General features: G+C 43.8%; 1 protein-coding gene across 5 annotated transcripts in view; it reads left to right on the top strand.

Moving 5' to 3' along the window:
* The first annotated feature begins 1092 nt into the window (after positions 1 to 1092).
* The window catches only part of LOC141999868 (N-acetyllactosaminide alpha-1,3-galactosyltransferase-like), a 78625-nt gene continuing 61856 nt past the window's right edge, over positions 1093 to 17861 (top strand). For 3 of the 5 annotated variants that reach the window (XM_074973706.1, XM_074973699.1, XM_074973707.1), the window contains exon 1: positions 1093 to 1206. The gene's annotated coding sequence lies outside the window, so the exon portion shown is untranslated. Of the gene's footprint in view, positions 1230 to 17861 lie in introns of all 5 variants that reach the window. The other 2 variants (XM_074973700.1, XM_074973701.1) reach the window with 2 other exon arrangements.

The following is a 17861-nucleotide window of genomic DNA, read 5'->3' as shown; positions in this document are numbered from 1 at the left end:
ACTGGAGTCCTTGGTCTTTCTTGACTAGAGCCTCCCAACTGTGCCACATGCTCTCTAAAAAACTCAACAACAGATTAGTATGAGCTTGCCAAGTACCTCTGCTCTTGTGACCCAAACTTTATTTTAAATCTGGATTTTCCCAGATTCGTGTTAAAATGACCCTTATCCCAGTGCACTTGCTACAATGATCAACCGCTCTGAGTAGAGTAACTACCTGATATAAAAGAGAAGCCACAGCTAGTTCTGAGACGGTAACTGTCTTTTGGTTGCCTGAATCATATAGGGTTGGTAGAACAAGAATGCATCTGGGTATTTTTGTAGATTGTTGGTTTTAAAGCCAGACATATCCCGCTGGAGGAGATGTTTGTTTCCTGGGCAATTACTGCTATTGGAAAGGTGAGATGTTGTTGCAACAGAGCACCAAATTTCTACTTTATCCTTTTCCTAGACATGTTCAGGTCCTGGAAAGGAAAGGCTAGAATACTAATGCACCGAGTTCTCAAAATAAGGTTGCGTCTAGTTTCACTTGTGTCTCAGGTCAGATTATGGGAGTCTATCCTCATTTAGGACTGAAAGCCTGTCCTCTTGTCCCCCTCCCCCCCATAAAACACGATCGTATCTGTACTGAGGTTTTTTTCTATTTCATATGTTTTTGCACTATGGCAGGAAGTAAGGCCCTCTCTTACAGGAACAGGTGGCCGCAGCAGGAAACTCCATCGCTTTCCCCTTTCATAATTCTACTTCTGCCGTGATCTGAGCTTTAAAGTTTACCCCTCAATGATCAAATATTAAGAGTGAAAGCTAAGGACAGCTCTGGTAAGCATATTGTTAAGTTTGGATGTTTTATGCCCGACTGATATTGAGTGCGGGTGGGGCTGCAGCCTGGGAAAAAAAAGGAATAAAACAATGGTAACATTTGCAAAGTGAACAGAAATTATCAACAGGACACAGTGTTCTGTACTATGACTAGCAGAGCCACTGCAAGGTTCTGTCTCAGTGTGCTGAGACCTGTTTGTGCAGGGGAGGAGGAGATAGGATTGAGTAATGAATAACAAAGAAGCGGGGAAAAAAATACCAAAACCCAAACAAACAAGTTATATAGCACACAGCACGCAGACTGGAGTTATCTGCTGCTGGGAGCAGATGGATATTTTCCATTGGGCACGGAGCCATTATGGTGTTATTACAAGGGCTTTATGGCTGGAGGTATTGCAATGGAGTTCTGTAAGGTTGGCTTACTTATTTCCTTCATTTTTAAGTCAGGGAGGAATCCTGCAACATGTTCTGGTTAGAGGGGGTAGTTCTGGAGCTCTGGCTGGCAGTGGCAACAGATTTTCTTTATAAAACGTTACTCTGAAGTGTAAAATAAATTTATAGAGCTATGCGGGGGGAGGGGGAGAATATGAGGTGCAAAGTAGAAAAACCCCAAATGCTTTCATAGAGTTTTAATCACAGAACTGAAGAAAGAAATCTTAGAGCTGAACAGGGCAATAAAAGAGAGCAGAATGGACAAAGATAGATGGACAAAGCTCTCCATGGGGGCGGGATGGGGGGGGGGCTCCACATACCAAAAAAAGAGGGGAGGGGAGAGGAAAGTCTTCAGCTTGCAGAAATTTAACTGGCTTTGGGGGAGGGTTTGAGAAGGGGAGTAGAACAACAACAACAACAAAAAAGCTCATTTATCTTAGTCTAGGGGCAAGGCGGGGGTGGGGAGGAGCAAACAACAGCCTAGGTAACTTTGATGCTGCGCAAACCCCCCACCAATCCCCCTTCCTCAAAGAATCAAAACCCCAAGAGCTTTCAAACTGTTGCATTCAGAGAAATGTTAAAATATTTCCGAGAAAGTTTAAATACCCTCCCTCTCTCCTTGGCAAAAAACTAATATATTAGAATATTGCAAAACACCAAGTGACCCAAATGCAAGAAATAGGAAAAACAAAGCTGAGCCATGAAGTACAATCCCAAACTTTCCCAAAGTCTAGGGATACCGCACACACTGTAGCAGAACTACTCCTCCACAGGGCATATTTGGCCAGTGTCTCCTAGTGTGCCGTTTTCTAACACAAACTGAAAACCAAAACAATAAAGGGCAAGTTGAAAAAACAGTTAAGCTTTCCAGCTGTGGGAGGGCTTGATGATTTTAATGTACAAAGGGGTCAATTTCTGCAGAAATAAATATTTTACACAGGACTTCTTAAAGGAAATTCTCTTATCCACTCTGGGATTTTACACAATCCATTTTGACTGATTAAAAATCCATCCATCTATTGACCAGCATCCTGTTTACTTTTGATATTATTGGCCTAGCTAGCTAGAGAGAGTGCTTTGTTTAAGTCCGTTTTTCTGAAACTGAAGACACCAAAGTCTTACCAAAATGTCAGACCGAGCGTGCAGCACTTTATATACAGTATGTTTCGTGTTCTGCTGAACGGATCTTGCCGTTTCTTAGTGATCCATAAGGTTTATTTTTGATTTACCGCTAACTCAGCAGTTCACTTCCTGACTGACAGGACGGCCTCATAAGTGCAATTACACTTTGGACGTATATAGCACTTTTCATCGGATAATCTGAAAGTGCTTGATGAAGAAAGGTCACTTTTATTATTGATTTGTAATGTGATAATGCACAGGGGCCTCAGTCACAGATCATTAGCTCTACTGTGCTAGGCACTGTACAAACATATAACAGAAAGCTAGTCCCCACCCAGTTTACAGAAAAAGGAGGGACAGAAGTGATTTGCCCAGGGTCACAATGTGTTAGCAGTGCAGCGTTGCCAACTCTCATTTTGTCATGAGTCTCATGATCATTATTATTTTCCTTAAGCCCCAACTCCTGGTGTCAAGTAGATGTGGGATGATTTCAGCTTTCATTCTTAAAGAACAAGTATGTTTCTAGTCCTTGCGGCTGTAGAGAAAACTTCAAAATGTGACCCCCAGTATGCCCTAAAGGCTCAAAAAGCAGAACACCAAATCTATTATTTACATAACCGGGATTTTTAAAGCCAATCTCATGCTTTTTTGTGAGCCTGACTCATGATTTTTGAATATTTGGGGTTGGCAATACTGAGAACCAAAGTTTTAATCATGGCTGCTGCAATTCTGTAAATACTAAGGCAGGGGTGGGCAAACTTTTTGGCCTGAGGGCCGCATCGGGTTTCTGAAATTGTATGGAAGGCCTTTTAGGGGAGGCTGTGCCTCCTCAAACAGCCAGGCATGGCCAAGCCCCCACCCCCTATCTGACCCCCCCTGCTTCTTGCCCCCTGACGGCTGTCCCGGGACTCCTGCCACATCCAACCCGCCCTGTTCCCTGATGGCCCCCCGGGGACCCCTGCCCCATCCACCCCCCAACTCTCTTTCCCCTGACCGCCCCCGGACTCCCCACCCCTAACTGTCCCCCGCTGCCCCATCTAACCCCCCTTCTCCTTCCTGACTGCCCCCCTGGGACCCCTGCTCCATTCAACCCCCCTGTTCCCGGCTCTCTGACTGCCCTGACCCCATCCAACCCCCCCGCTCCTTTCCCCCTTACTGCGCTGCCTGGCTGCACCAGGACAGGTAGCTGTGCCGCGCAGCACAGAGCACCGGGTCAGGCCAGGCTCTGCGGCTGTGCAGCCCCAGGAGCTCACAGCCCCACCGCCCAGAGTGTTGCACTGGCAGCGCGGTGCACTGAGGCTGCGGGGGAGGGAGAACAGCAGGGGAGGGGCCAGGGGCTAGCCTCCCCGGCCAGGAGCTCAGGGGCCAGGCAGAACGGTCCCGTAGTTTGCCCACCTCTGTACTAAGGGTACATCTACATTTAAAATGCTACACAGGCATAGCTGTGCCACTGTAGCACTTCAGTGTAGACATTGCCTATGCCGACGGGAAGTGTTCTCCTGTCGGCATGGATAATCCACCTCCTCGAGAAGTGGCAGCTAGGGCAATGGAAGAATTCTTCCGTCAGCCTAGCTCTGTTGACACTGGGAGTTAGGTCGGCTTAACTACACCACTCAGGGGTGTGGATTTTTCATGCCCCTGAACAATGTAGTAAAGCAGACTTCATTTTCTACTGTAGACCAGGCCTAAGACACACTGCCTCCACCACACTAGTCTTCATTTTCTGGTTTTGGCCAAGCAGGCTACTGCAGGAGAAAAAGCTCTAACGTTGTATTTAGCCACTTTCGCTTGAGAACTGCTGCATCCCAAAAAAGGTGTTCGCATTTGACCAGAAGCACGTTACACAAAAAATGAGGTGAAGAGATCATATCGGCAATCTTGAGGCTGTGTTACAAAATCTCTTCTGACAGCAGTCTAGTGACTTGAGAGGTTCCGCAAAGCCAAACTACTAGCTCAAGATGTTCTCAATATGAACTTGGTGCTTTTATTAGCAGATTTGGAGGAATGGTGGAGAGGAAAAAAAAACTCTATACCTTTTAAGGGGACAGCCATCTTCCCAAATGGAGAGGAAGTAGAGTCCATTCTGGAGGTTAAAACTGGCACCTTCCCAATCCCCTGAGAAGTATCTTTCTTCAACCCTTTCTTCAGGAACTTTCTACAGCCCTTAGAACACATTCTATGTGGAGTCAGACACGGGAGTAACGTGGGTCCCTTCACCCCCATTCCTTTGTTCGAAACAGTGCTACATATTTTTGGAGGCTGCAGCAGCCTTTTCCAATTGGAAATTTTTGGCAGCATGATCAGGAAGGCCTGCCAGGAAGCCAGTTCCAAGACAACAGCATTCAGCAACAAATCTTCCTTTCAGTCCTTGGCTGGTTGGGAAAGTATTTCTCTCCACCTCTTAGCTCAGCTGTGACTGGTCAGCAGGTCTGAGCGTTTGAACCCAATGTTTGAGCCTGATACATAGTCAGGAGCTAGTGAGAGCTCTGGACATGGTGGTGAAAAATGAAAACAGAATTGACATATGTATTCTAGGGAGGATTACAAGTGGCCCAGGGGGAAAAAACCCTGAAAACTTTCCATATGAAATGGGTCCCTTCTCCTCTGATGGGATTTTTTTCTTCATCAGTGGAAGATCTTCACTCTAGGCAAAGTTTCACTACAAACAGAAACACAGTTCAAACACAGCAAGTGCATGGAAACAGTCTGGATTCTTTTCTATTACACTTATAAATGGTTTCAGAGTAGCAGCCATGTTACTCTGTATCTGCAAAAAGAAAAGGAGTACTTGTGGCACCTTAGAAATGAACAAATTTATTTGAGCATAAGCTTTCGTGAGCTACAGCTCACTTCATCAGATGCATTCAGTGGAAAATACAGTGGGGAGATTTATATACACAGAGAACATGAAACAATGGGTGTTACCATACACACTGTAATGAGAGTGATCAGGTAAGGTGAGCTATTACCAGCAGGAGAACGGGGGGTGGGGGGGGGCGGGGACCTTTTGTAGTGATAATCGAGGTGGGCCATTTCCAGCAGCTGACAAGAACGTCTGAGGAACAGCCGGGGGCGGGAATAAACATGGGGAAATAGTAGACTGCTGAATTGGAACTAACCTGCAAACTGAACACAATCAACCCAGGCTTGAACAAAGACTGGGAGTGGATGGGCCATCACACAAAGCAAAACCATGGAGTTTTACTAGTTCAGCGTTCACCAGCAACGGATACAAAACCCACAACCTCAACTGTCTCAACCTAATGACACATTTTGCTTCCTCATCCTTGCCACCCCAATTATGGTGTACTTTTGCAAGAGTGTAGAAGCAGTCTCATCTGTTTAGATACTTAGTCTGGTCATAAGACCTAGATTTTGCTGCAAACTTTAGGTTAGAACCAACTCAGTTTCAGAGTGAAACTGTCAATGCATCCCCGTGCCCAAGTTTTGCCTCATTTGATGTCATAACTACTGTACAGGATGTGAAATAAACTTCATGCAAATACATACTAAAGAACCTTTTGATGGCCCTACTGAGAGTTGCTAATGAAACATGCAACCATGTGGCATTCACTCCAAAACTAGATACATTTTCTTGCAAATATTTTGAAGAGTTGTTATTGTTACATTATCTTTCCAAGTAAACTGTCTGCTTTACTGCTAGTTTTGATCCACACTGAATCTTTTAAGGGTTGGACATCTGGTAATCCTCTTTAAAAAAAATCTTATTGGCAACAGTATGGCAGAGTGTATGGAAGGGGCTGGGGGAGAACCTGTAGCCATTTGGGTTAACCCAAAACCTGTTGTTAAATAGGTTCAGAATTGAGATTAGTTCCCAAGCATAGTTCAAGAGCAAACAAGAAACAACAAGTCCAGCATGTGAGGCTTTCAACATTACAAAAAGCATTAATTTTATAGCACCTACACGTGTTCTGCGTACGTCATGGAAAATCTAGAAAGCCCTCAAAAGCTCAGTCTCAGGCTTTGTCATGATATGAAACAGAGGTAACAGATGGAAGCAGGAAGAAGGCTACAGTAAGATAGTTATGTAGTTGCTCAGTTTAGGAACATGCCCCTTTTAGCAGTTCAGTTAAGGTTTTTGGGTTATTTTTTTATAAGAGATAGAAGAAGTGTGTAAAATACATTTTGGAGATTCCAAGTGTTTCTAGTTATTCCTGATATTCTGTAGGGTCGTTTACTAACCTCCCCTTCCACATCATGAAGTTGATCTTCCAGGTCTTCCACTAATGGGAACAATTCTGCATTTAAAAAACAAGTCAGTCTTCTTTCTTTGCCCATTCACATTTGCTGCTTGTACTAAAAGGCTAATCTTGCCTCAGACTCTCCCACCACTGAGCCAAACTCATCATCTGCAAAGCAGGCCACATGCAGTGTGGACTTCGTTACCCCTACGAGTTTTCTTGAGCAGTCTAGGCAAGGTGTGCACTTACTCTGTGCATCTGGGGTTCTTTTTGTCCATTCCACAGTCCTTCAGGGCCAAGTGTCCAATGCCCCCCATCAAAGAAAAAAATTAAGAAGTGCTTTCATTAACACCTCTAGATTCTTCTGGTCTCACACTTGACATGGCTGCCACTGAAATAAGATCCCTCTCTGAAGTTGTAGGCTGCTCCTCCTGGGCCCTGACAAATTGCTGTCAACTGACTGACCATCAGTGCCTAATCAGTGATGACTTGTGCTCTTCCTTTGAATCCCTGAACTGTGATTTTTAAAAAAAAAATGGATTTAAGAGTTGACACTCACCCTGAAGATAACTTATCGGGTAAGAGCTTCAAAATCAGATACCACAGCACTTATAAAAATAAAGCAGATTCACATTGTGACTGATTTTAACAAGCAAAAGTCTTATTTTCATAATAGAGTTTGTAATATATTATTGCTTTCAGAGTAGCAGCCGTGTTAGTCTGTATCCACAAAAAGAACAGGAGTACTTGAGGCACCTTTGTTAGTCTCTAAGGTGCCACAAGTACTCCTAATATATTATACACACCCAGCCCTATGAAAGAAGGCTGCTGAATGAGCCACTTCTCTGCTTTCTAGAGCCCAGCCATCAAGGAAAAACAGGGTAAAATGTGTGTTTGGAAATTAGGTGCTGTATTCTACTCAGATTACTTCCAAATCAGGATCACGGCATTGACATTGATGTGAAAATGATGTGAACATGATGTGAATGATGTGAAAATGATGTGAACAGAAAATGCAGGCTTTGAAAACAAAACTAACATGGCTTTGACTCACTACCTCAAACACTTTCTGTTTGTGCAATTAAACCTTTAGGATTGTACAGCAGGATAAAAGATTAGAGCAGCAAGATATGAAAAGGACCTATTACCTCAAATTCACCTCCTTGCCATAGCAGGATACATTCCCCTAACAGAGAATATATCCGAGACCACCACCTACTGAGGTGACTAGAGGAGCCACCTCATCCTAGATGCTATGAGGGCCCACTAAACTACGGAGGAGCTTCTAGGATGCTAACTGATCTCCAGATTCAGGAACTACTCTGGGAAGTGAGGATGCAAGGTTTTAACATGAGTGATGAGAATCTTTAACTCATGTATCTTTGGAGATTAATAGGGAGTGGAGCAGCGTTAACAGATGGTTGATAGCAATTTTCATATGCTGGTCTGGAAACTGGTTTCAAGAGGTTTTTTTTAAAGTGACTTACTTAAACACTGCCTTAAATACACTAGCAGATTAATACACCAGTTATTGAAATAGTTTTGCTAGCAGATGTGAAGATATCAGAAAGTACTGTAAATGGAACAAATACATTGTGTAATCACTGGACTGGATGTAGTTGCATTTGTTATTGTCAATTAATTTTGTGCTGAAGTTTGAACACACTTCTGAAAGCAGAAGTTTGTTCCAGTACATTTCCACCCCCTGCTGCTGAGGTTACACAGTTAACCACTGATATTTTTAACTCATGCTACAAAACAAAATATAAACAAAAAACTGCTGCTGCCTTTTTCCTGTTTGCAGACTGTGATGCAGGAAAGAGTCTGGTAACTGTCAAATAAGAAAAGTGAGAAGGGATAAGAAATGCCAAATAAGGCCCTAAACTATGGATACCTTCAGGCAAACTTATTTTCTGATGCTGGTCACAGAGCTATCTAAAAGTTACAATAGATGAGGTCTAAAAAACAAAAGCTACTAGCTACAGCTATTCACACTGAGGAAAATTAATTCGTGTCAAAAGCCTGTCACTGAGGAGGCTCTGCCCCAGGACACTTCACATTCAGGCATTTTAAGCACTCTAGAAAAAAGAAAAGGAGTACTTGTGGCACCTTAGCGACTAACCAATTTATTTGCGCATAAGCTTTCGTGAGCTACAGCTCACTTCATCGGATGCATGTAGCTCATGAAAGCTCATGCTCAAATAAATTGGTTAGTCTCTAAGGTGCCACAAGTACTCCTTTTCTTTTTGCGAATACAGACTTAACACGGCTGCTACTCTGAAACCTAAGCACTCTAGTACATTCAAGTATGAGGTCTCCGCCACTCTGCCCATATTTCTAAGTGGGAAGGAGATCTGAAAGTAGGGGAGAACGATTGTTTATATGAATAGAAGTGTTAGAATAAAGAACCATTAATGTGATTAAGGGTCTAAGTTTATTTGCTTGTTTATTCAGCATTCTGTACATAAAGCAGAAGTCTCTGCAAAACAGAGTTTTCTCCCTTAAGTTATATTTTCTATATTGGGAGGGTTTCTGTTCAGATATTTAGTCATTTATGGATGTTCTCCTGATGAAGCTTTATACTATAAACTTGCAGTTTGATGGTGATAGGCATAACTATTTATATGAAGAGGGTACATTGAATATGAAATAAAATTGTTGAACTATGCAGAAGGAAAGAAATGTTAAAGTTCTACATGGCTTTTACTAGACTTTTGCAAAACACTCAGCTAGAATGCTTTCTTGGCACTGTAGCTTTAGAATTTGCCTACATTGATAGTGAGGTTGGTAAGCCACAGTGTTCATATTTGTTTGTACAACAATTAGTAGAGCTAGGCTCCAGTCTACATTAGGGACTTTGGAATAGTACCCAATCGCTCTCTTTCCTTAATTTAGATTACAGTAGCATCCAGAGTCAGGACTTGAAGCCACAAACATCTGTTATTCAGCTTCTGATACTAACATCTATGATCTCAGTGTCTCCATCAGTAACATGGAGATGATACTCTCACACTTTCACACGGATATAGTGAGGATCAGCTAATGCTTACCATATGCTTTAAGATGGGGAGCACCATATATATGCTATTGAGATGCCATGAGACTGTCCCCCAGTGAGGGAAAAACTGTCCCCCTGCCTTCATATGGCTTACATTGAGAGAGGATTGGGTATCATTTTAGTCTTTATGGAAAGCTATGTTGAGATTTTCTGCATAGTTGGTCTGTTTGGTACAGAGATGTGTATAAAGCAGCAGTTTCCAACCTTTTTTCATTTGCGGACCCCTAAAAACATTTGAATGAAGATGCAGACCCCCTTTGGAAATCTTAGTCTGCAGACCCCCAGAGGTCAACAGACCACAGATTAAAAGCCACTTGGTAAAGCATACAGTTAAAGCTTTGATAAAGTTAACATACTTTAGCACTTCATTTTCAGTATTACATGGGATTCATAAATCTACAGTACTACTTTGGTAGTTGACTGAATTTTAAAATCAGATTCCAGCCTAAGAAACTACAGTCCCAAAGTGCTACACTTACACTAAACTGAATTAACATGAGTGCGTAATGAAAATGCAAGTCTTAGAATAATAATACTCCACAATAGAAGTAGAGTCTTTTTAAGAACACAAAAGAGATAAGTGGCTTAGGGTTCCTATCCAGAAAATAAGATTCCACATAGCTGCTAGCCAGTGAAAGCTCAGATTTCTGAGCACTAGTGTCATGGAGGCCATTCTGGAGTTCGAAGGCATTTTCTTAGTCTCCAGCTGCCACAGAAATCTGCCTGAGATATCTGCAGCTATCTACAACTAACTCTCAGTTCGGGAGCCTGACCAACTTTTTCACTGTTGTCAATCATGGGCTTACTGGGGATGTCATTGAAGGGATTGTCACAAACACCTTCAGTATTCTTGTATGGAAATGGATTATTCTTCCACAGCTAACCAATCAGCAGTTAGATAGTGAAGAACTGCAGAGAAGCACCAGACCAAAAAAATTAGATCTCATGGCAAGCAGCTCCATTTTGTTACAACCATTCTCCTGACACAACCAGCATATTTGTCAAGCAGGAATGGGATGGACTTTTTGTGGAAAAAGGGCAGCAGAAAAGGCCCTCTTCGCTCAACAATTGTGTTTTACCTTTCTTTCTCTTCCTGTTCTTTTCAGAAAGCTGAAAAGACTGAAGTCTATAACAGTTGAGAGAAGCCAGGAATAACCCTTAGAGAAAACTAGAGAGTTCTTTCCCAATCTGTTTTTCTAGCCCAGTTCACCTGCAGGATTCTGTGATGCGCAAGTGAGATGCAGTAGTTTGTTATACATTCTAAGAGACTCCCCCCCTTAATATTTTAGGAATTTTAAATAGATGAATAATTAGTTAAGTGAAGGAGCCTGCTAGCCTTGGAGAAGTAAGGTTGGTTGAATTCTTACCAGGAAGGAATAAAGGTCAGAACAGGAGCATGAAGCAGGTGGTAGTGCTGTACTCAGTAAGGGAAGAATTTAGTGTTAATCAAAAGTAGTTCCATTAACATCAGCAAAATGAAATTAATCTGGATTTCAGTGTTATAATCAAAGCAGAATTAATCGGTTTTCAAGCAGTTGGGAAGTTAGGATGTGGTTGCTACATGCTACAGGAGAACTTTTAAGAAGCAGGGTTCCTAAGAATGACTGAGATTTTATCTTTGTATTTATAGTTGTTCATTAGTTGGGGCTGTGGTGTTTTCTGACACTTCCAGAGACTTCAGGTCACCATGGCTGACCAATCCTTGGAAAACATTAGAAGAACTGAATATATCTGCATAACAGAATCCCAGAGTCAAAAATGCCTAAATGAATGAGACCTCAAGCAGTCATGTAATCCAACCCCCTGCACTTAGGCAGGAGTAATTATACTTAGACCACCCCTGCAGGTGTCTGCCTAACCTTTTCTTTAAAACCTCCAGAGATTCCACAGCCTTCCTTGTTAGCCAGTTCTAGTGTTTAACTATCCTTGTAGTTGAAAAAAGTTTTCCTAATCTCCAACAGAAATCGCCCCTGCTGCAAACTGAGCTAGTCACCTCTTGTCCTACCCTTGGTGGACACTGAGAACAATTGATCGTTGCCCTGTTTATAACAACCTTTTACATAGTTGAAAACTATCATGTTCCCCCTTAGACATCTTTTTTTAGACTATGGATGCACAATTTTCTAAACCTTTTATTGTTTTTGTTGCTCACCTGTGAACTCTCTCCAATTCGTTCACATCCTTATTAAGTAAAGTGCCCAAAACTGGACACTATATTTCAGCTGAGGCCTCACCTATGCCAAGAGGGTGAAACAATTACTGCCTTTGTTTTACATACAACACTCCTGTTAATGCCTCCCCAAATGACATTTGCCTTTTTTGCAGCGTTACTCATATTCAATGTGTGATTCACTATAGCCCCCAGCTCCTGTTTCTGCAGTGCTGCTGCCTGAACAGTGATTGCTGCCGGACATGCAGGCTTGTTGCCACTTGATCTGCTGATGTGTGGCACCATAGGCATAGCTTGACTTCTATACTGAGGGGCAGGAAGCTTAATACTAATAGGTATAGGTCTAATTTCCTCTTTTTTTTAAAGTAGTACTTAAATAGCAAGTCAGGGGGTGGAGGTGGCACTCCCGCCCCGAGCCACATGTGGCTGACCAGCCCCACCACGCAGCAGGACTCAGGAGGGATTGTCATCTCCACATGGCGTCGCCACTTTCCCCCCAAACCCTGTCACCCATTCGCAGCTCCTGGCAAACAGAGGCTAGGGACACCATCCCTGTCCATCCCGGCTAATAGCCATTGGTGGACCTATCCTCCATGAATTTATCTAGTTCATTTTTGAACCCTGTTATAGTCTTGGCCTTTACTACATCCTCCAGCAAGGAGTTCCATAGGTTGAATGTGTGTTGTATGAAGAAATACTTCCTTTGTTTTTAAACCATTCCTCCACACTCCCTAGGGGGGCACACCCCACAATTTGAAAAACTTTGTAGCTCCAGAGGTGATGTGTGGATGGTCACATCCCACCCCCAGCCCCCAAACCTTTAAATTCCCCACCACCACCACCAGTTATGTGTCACCTCTGGGTAAGGGGGGAGCTGTGATTCAAGCAGTTCAATGGGTGGCTGAACCATTAAATTGTGCCCCCCTACTATTACTGTATACAGTATATAGGGTAACACCCCTCCCTCTCCCATAGTACTAAGTACTGGCAGTACAGGTGAATGTTACATATCTTTAAAGTTGATGGCAAAATCATTCAGATCCTTAACTGGAAGGACAGAGGACTATGCCCTCTTGAGAACACAACTGTTTCTCCCCTCTGCTTGCAATCATAATTTGGTGACTATTTGGATCTGAATCAAGCCCCTTATGCACCTAAGATCCTATATTGAAGATTAGAGGCACTTGAGTCTCATGCAAACCATGACTGTGGAAAAATCAGTGCCACACAAGTCAAGAACACAAGAGAGCTTATCTCACGTTTCCAGTTTAGTGGAAGAGACATATTCAGTGGTTTTACAGGCAGTCCAAAAAAGAGGAACAAGAGCTAAATCAAACATCACAAGAAAAAGACTGGTACCAAAACCCACTTCAGCTGTCAGGCATAATCTAGTAACCATCCATCTTTACAATGATGCTGTGTTTCCACCAGCAACAGTCATCAAATACACTCCAAATACACCAGGCAGACATCACAAATTCAAACAGCAACAGGAAAGTGGTAACAGGTTGTCAGGTCAAGCCCCTCAGGAGCTATAGGGTACAAAGGGGGCTAAGCAGCTAGCTATAAGTACATCCTGAACTAGTCCCACTAATCACACAGAGATAGACTGTCGACATAAATATAAAGGGAAGGGTAACCACCTTTCCGTATACAGAACTATAAAATCCCTCCTGGCCAGAGGCAAAACCCTTTCACCTGTAAAGGGTTAAGAAGCTAAGATAACCTTGCTGGCATCTGACCAAAATGACCAATGAGGAGACAAGATACTTTCAAAGCTGGAGGGCGGGGGACAAAGGGTCTGTCTGTCTATGTGATGCTTTTGTTGGGAACAGAACAGGAATGGAATATTAGAACTTGTTAGTAAGTAATCTAGTTAGAAATGCATTAGATTTCCTTTTGTTTAAATGTCTGGTAAATAAGCTGTGCTGAATGGAATGTATATTCCTGTTTTTGTGTCTTTTTGTAACTTAAGGTTTAGCCTAGAGGGATTCTCTATGTTTTGAATCTGATTACCCTGTAAGGTATTTACCATCCTGATTTTACAGAGGTGATTCTTTTACTTTTTCTTTAATTAAAATTCTTCTTTTAAGAACCTGATTGCTTTTTCATTGTTCTTAAGATTCAAGGGTTTGGATCTGTGTTCACCTATGCAAATTGGTGAGGATTTTTATCAAGCCTTCCCCAGGAAAGGGGGTGTAGGGCTTGGGGGGATATTTTGGGGGGAAGACATCTCCAAGTGGGCTCTTTCCCTGTTTTTTGTTTAACACGCTTGGTGGTGGCAGCATAGGGTTCAAGGACAAGGCAAAGTTTGTACCTTAAGGAAGTTTTTAACCTAAGCTGGTAAGAATAAGCTTAGGGGGGTCTTTCATGCAGGTCCCCACATCTGTACTCTAGAGTTCAGAGTGGGGAAGGAACCTTGCCATGGTGGCAGAGTGGTGGGATCAATTTGAGATTTTTTGGGATCATTTTGAACCAGAAGCACAGTAGGATTTTAAAAGGACATTTTTTTCCCCTTTGGGCTGCTTGAAAGCAGGTTTTAAGGTGAAAGCAGTTAGAGTTTTTTTTTTGTCTCTGCCTGGGGGCCAGAGCAGCAGGCATAACAAAAGGGATTTGTCTTTTTTGAGCTGGAGTTTTCTCTACTTCAAGGCAGGATAGTTAACCTACTGCAGGGAAATTCACAAGTTTTTCACAGACCTGAAGAGGTGTAGGATTCATAAAGGTTTATGCGCTTGGCAACATTCAGGGCACACCCGGAGTGTTGTGTAGGAGCAGTGCACACACACTGCTCCATCCAAGGGCATCAACCTTGGAATCTCGCCAAGATGACATGAACCGTGGGAAGCCTCTCAGGACTGGGCTCAAGGCCCGAGAGCAAGGAATGCGGTAGATAGAAATTGGTAAATAAGAATGTTAAACAAAGCCAGTGTATTCCTTTTATCTGTTGGAGAATGTAATGCGCGGGGGGAGAGAGAGAATAAAGGGGAAGGTGGAAAGCTGACAGGCAGAAGCCTGTTAGCAGAGACCAGTCTGCTTGCTTGCTAAAAGCTGTGTTCTGTCTTGTCATTGAACCGCCACAAAGAGGTGGGTTTTTTCTTTTTTTTCTTTTTAAAGCTAAGAACAGCTAGAGGATTTTTCTGTAGGCTGAAAATAGCTATCTGGTTACAGCACAACAACATTTTACAAGCCAGGTTTTTTTTGTTTTGTTTTGTTGTTTTCTTTCTAACTCTCGGGTTTAAAGTTAGTTAACAACAGAGAGGCTAACAAGACAGAAACCAAGGCACAACACAAACTGGAGTTAACCAGACTGGAGGCAGTGAAAGAGGCAGAAAAAGCCCTAGAGGCTGCCCACAGAAGAGAAATGGAGGTAAAGGAAAAAGAATGGAAGCATGCTGAGGAGGAAAAAGAGGCTGCCCACAGGAGAAAAATGGAGGCAAAGGAAAATGAAATGGAGGCTGCCCACAAGAGAGCTATGGAGGCAAAGGAAAAAGAGAGGAAGCATACACTGGAGATGGAGAAGGCAAAGGCTCAGCAGAATATACCAACAAACCCTAGCAATCCTTCTCCAGGTACCACTTCCCATCCCAGAAATTTCCCCACCTACAAGGCAGGCAATGATACTGAGGCCTTCTTAGAAAACTTCGAAAGGGCCTGCCTTGGGTACAGCATCTCTACAGACCAATACATGGTAGAGCTGAGGCTGCAGCTCAATGGACACTTAGCTGAGGTGGCGGCTGAAATGCCTAAGGAACACATGAACAAGTATGAACTGTTTAAAACCCAGGCGAGAGTCAGAATGGGGCTAACACCCGAGCATTCCCGTCGGCGGATCAGAGCCCTAAGGTGGAAACCAGACGTGTCATTTACCCAACATGCCTACCACATTGTGAAACACTGGGATGCCTGGATATCAGGAGCAAGTGTTAAATCTCCAGAAGATTTGCCCTTCCTAATGCAAATGGAGCAGTTCTTAGAGGGTGTTCCTGAGGAAATAGAAAGATACATCCTAGATGGGAAGCCCACAACTGTAATCGAGGTGGGGGAGATGGCAGAAAAGAAAAAAACTAGTAGCAGTTGGGGCGAATATCAGAAGGGGCAAACCAGAACAAAATGGGTGGAGGGAGGAGCGAGGAACAATCCTGGTCGCAGTTGGAGCGGATACCAGAAGGGACAAACTCAGACCACACCATACTACCAGGGGCAGCCCAAGGCCCCAACTACAACCCAAGGAACACTCCAGACACCTTATCATCGTGCCACACCGTTCTCCAGCAACCCACCTCGCCCCAGTGACCCGTCAGCTGAACGATGTTTTAAATGTAACGAGCCGGGGCTTGTAAAGGCCAACTGCCCCAAGAACCCCAACAGATTACAGTTCATTGCACTGGAATCACACCAGAGGTCCTCAGGCCCAGATGCCTCCCAGATACCCTCGGAGCGGAGGGAAACTGTGAGTGTGGGCGGGAAGAAGGTCACTGCGCGGAGGAACACCAGAGTGCAAGTGTCAGCTATCCATGCTTCCTTAGTGGACCCCAATTTAATCAACCCAGAGATCCAAGTAACAATTCAACCCTTCAAGTCCAACTCTTTCAATTTGCCTACAGCCAAGTTGCCTGTCCAGGAACGTGGACTTTTGCAGTTTATGATGATTATCCCATCCCCATGCTGTTGGGGGAAGACTTGGCCAATCATGTGAAGCTAGCCAAGAGGGTGGGAATGGTCACCTGCAGCCAAGCTAAGCAAGCTGTCATGCCTAGCTCAGTTCTGGAAGCTTCTACCAGGACCTGGTCAGAGGTAATGGAACCGGACCCCATGCCAACATCTGCAACGGCAGTAGTGGATCCAGTCCCAGAGACCCAGACAGAGCCAGTCCCAGAACCGGAAGCAGCGGAACAACCAGCACCAGAACCATTGCCGGCACTGAATCCAGTACTTGCAACCCCAACACCAGCGGGCCCCACCGAACCTGCACTGGCAGCAGCAGATAACCCTACACAAGAAGCTCAGCCGGAGCCTAAACCCCAATGTAGTGCACCAGTGGAAAGCAGTTCACAGTCAATGGAAACAGCCCCATCCCCTACATCGCTTCCAGGGGGACCAAGCCTAGGTCCACAATCCAATGATTAACCGTGAGACCTTGAATTCACTTGGTGTTCTGTGCAGAGCCAGTGTTCTGAGTGGAGCTCCAAAGTGATGTATTTTCATTCACCAGCGTTGCTGAGAAGGCAGGCTGCTACTTTCTGCACTGATTGGGACAGATTTTCAAAAGTTCATCACCCACAATCAAGGATGCATTTTTGAAACCAAACACGTTGAGCAATTTTGAAAATCTGGCATGAATTGTAGATGTTGAACACTTGAAAATCTGGCCCTATGTGCTCAGCAGCAGTAAGGAGTCAAGGAGAGCTGATTTCCCAGTCTGGAAGTAGATCCCCTACAGTGGAGGGTGATCTGGTACTGGTTGCTAGGACTTCCAAGAGATTCCCCTTCTCCTCCAATGTCATCTCCATATTGCCTGGGTTCAGCTTCATGCAAGTGCTGATTCTAAGCAAGACAGTAGGGAGATGGTACAACTGAGGTTGAAGACAAAAGAGTAGCAGAGTGGGGTGTCATATTGAGGGATTTGAGGCCCTGGTGTCTCACAAAGACCCCCCATTGGCTGCGTGAAGACATTTAAAAGGATGTGGGAGAAGACTGAGCATTTCTGGATTCCACTGGGGAGTATTTAGGAGGTAAAAGTACAGATGCCATTTTCTGTGAGAATCCTATGTCAGCCTGTCAACACGGGCTCCATCTCCGAGCTGAGATATTAGAATGCCATGGTCAGCAGTAGGAAATATCACCAACAGATCTAAAAGGACAAATATTTTTTTATTATTTAACTTGCTTATTATGGTAGAGCGTAACGGCCAATAATGAATGGGGCCCCATTGTGCCAGCCACTGTATAAATGCAAAGTAGTAGATGTGCCTGTCCCAAAGAGCTTGCAATCTAAATACACAAGACAGATACGGGTTGAGGGAGGGGAATAACACACAAGTAGAGTGAACAATGTGACAGC

This window comes from Natator depressus, chromosome 16 (genome assembly GCF_965152275.1).
Source record: "Natator depressus isolate rNatDep1 chromosome 16, rNatDep2.hap1, whole genome shotgun sequence".
Taxonomy (NCBI): domain Eukaryota; kingdom Metazoa; phylum Chordata; order Testudines; family Cheloniidae; genus Natator; species Natator depressus.
This window is presented reverse-complemented; position numbering and strand designations above follow the sequence as displayed.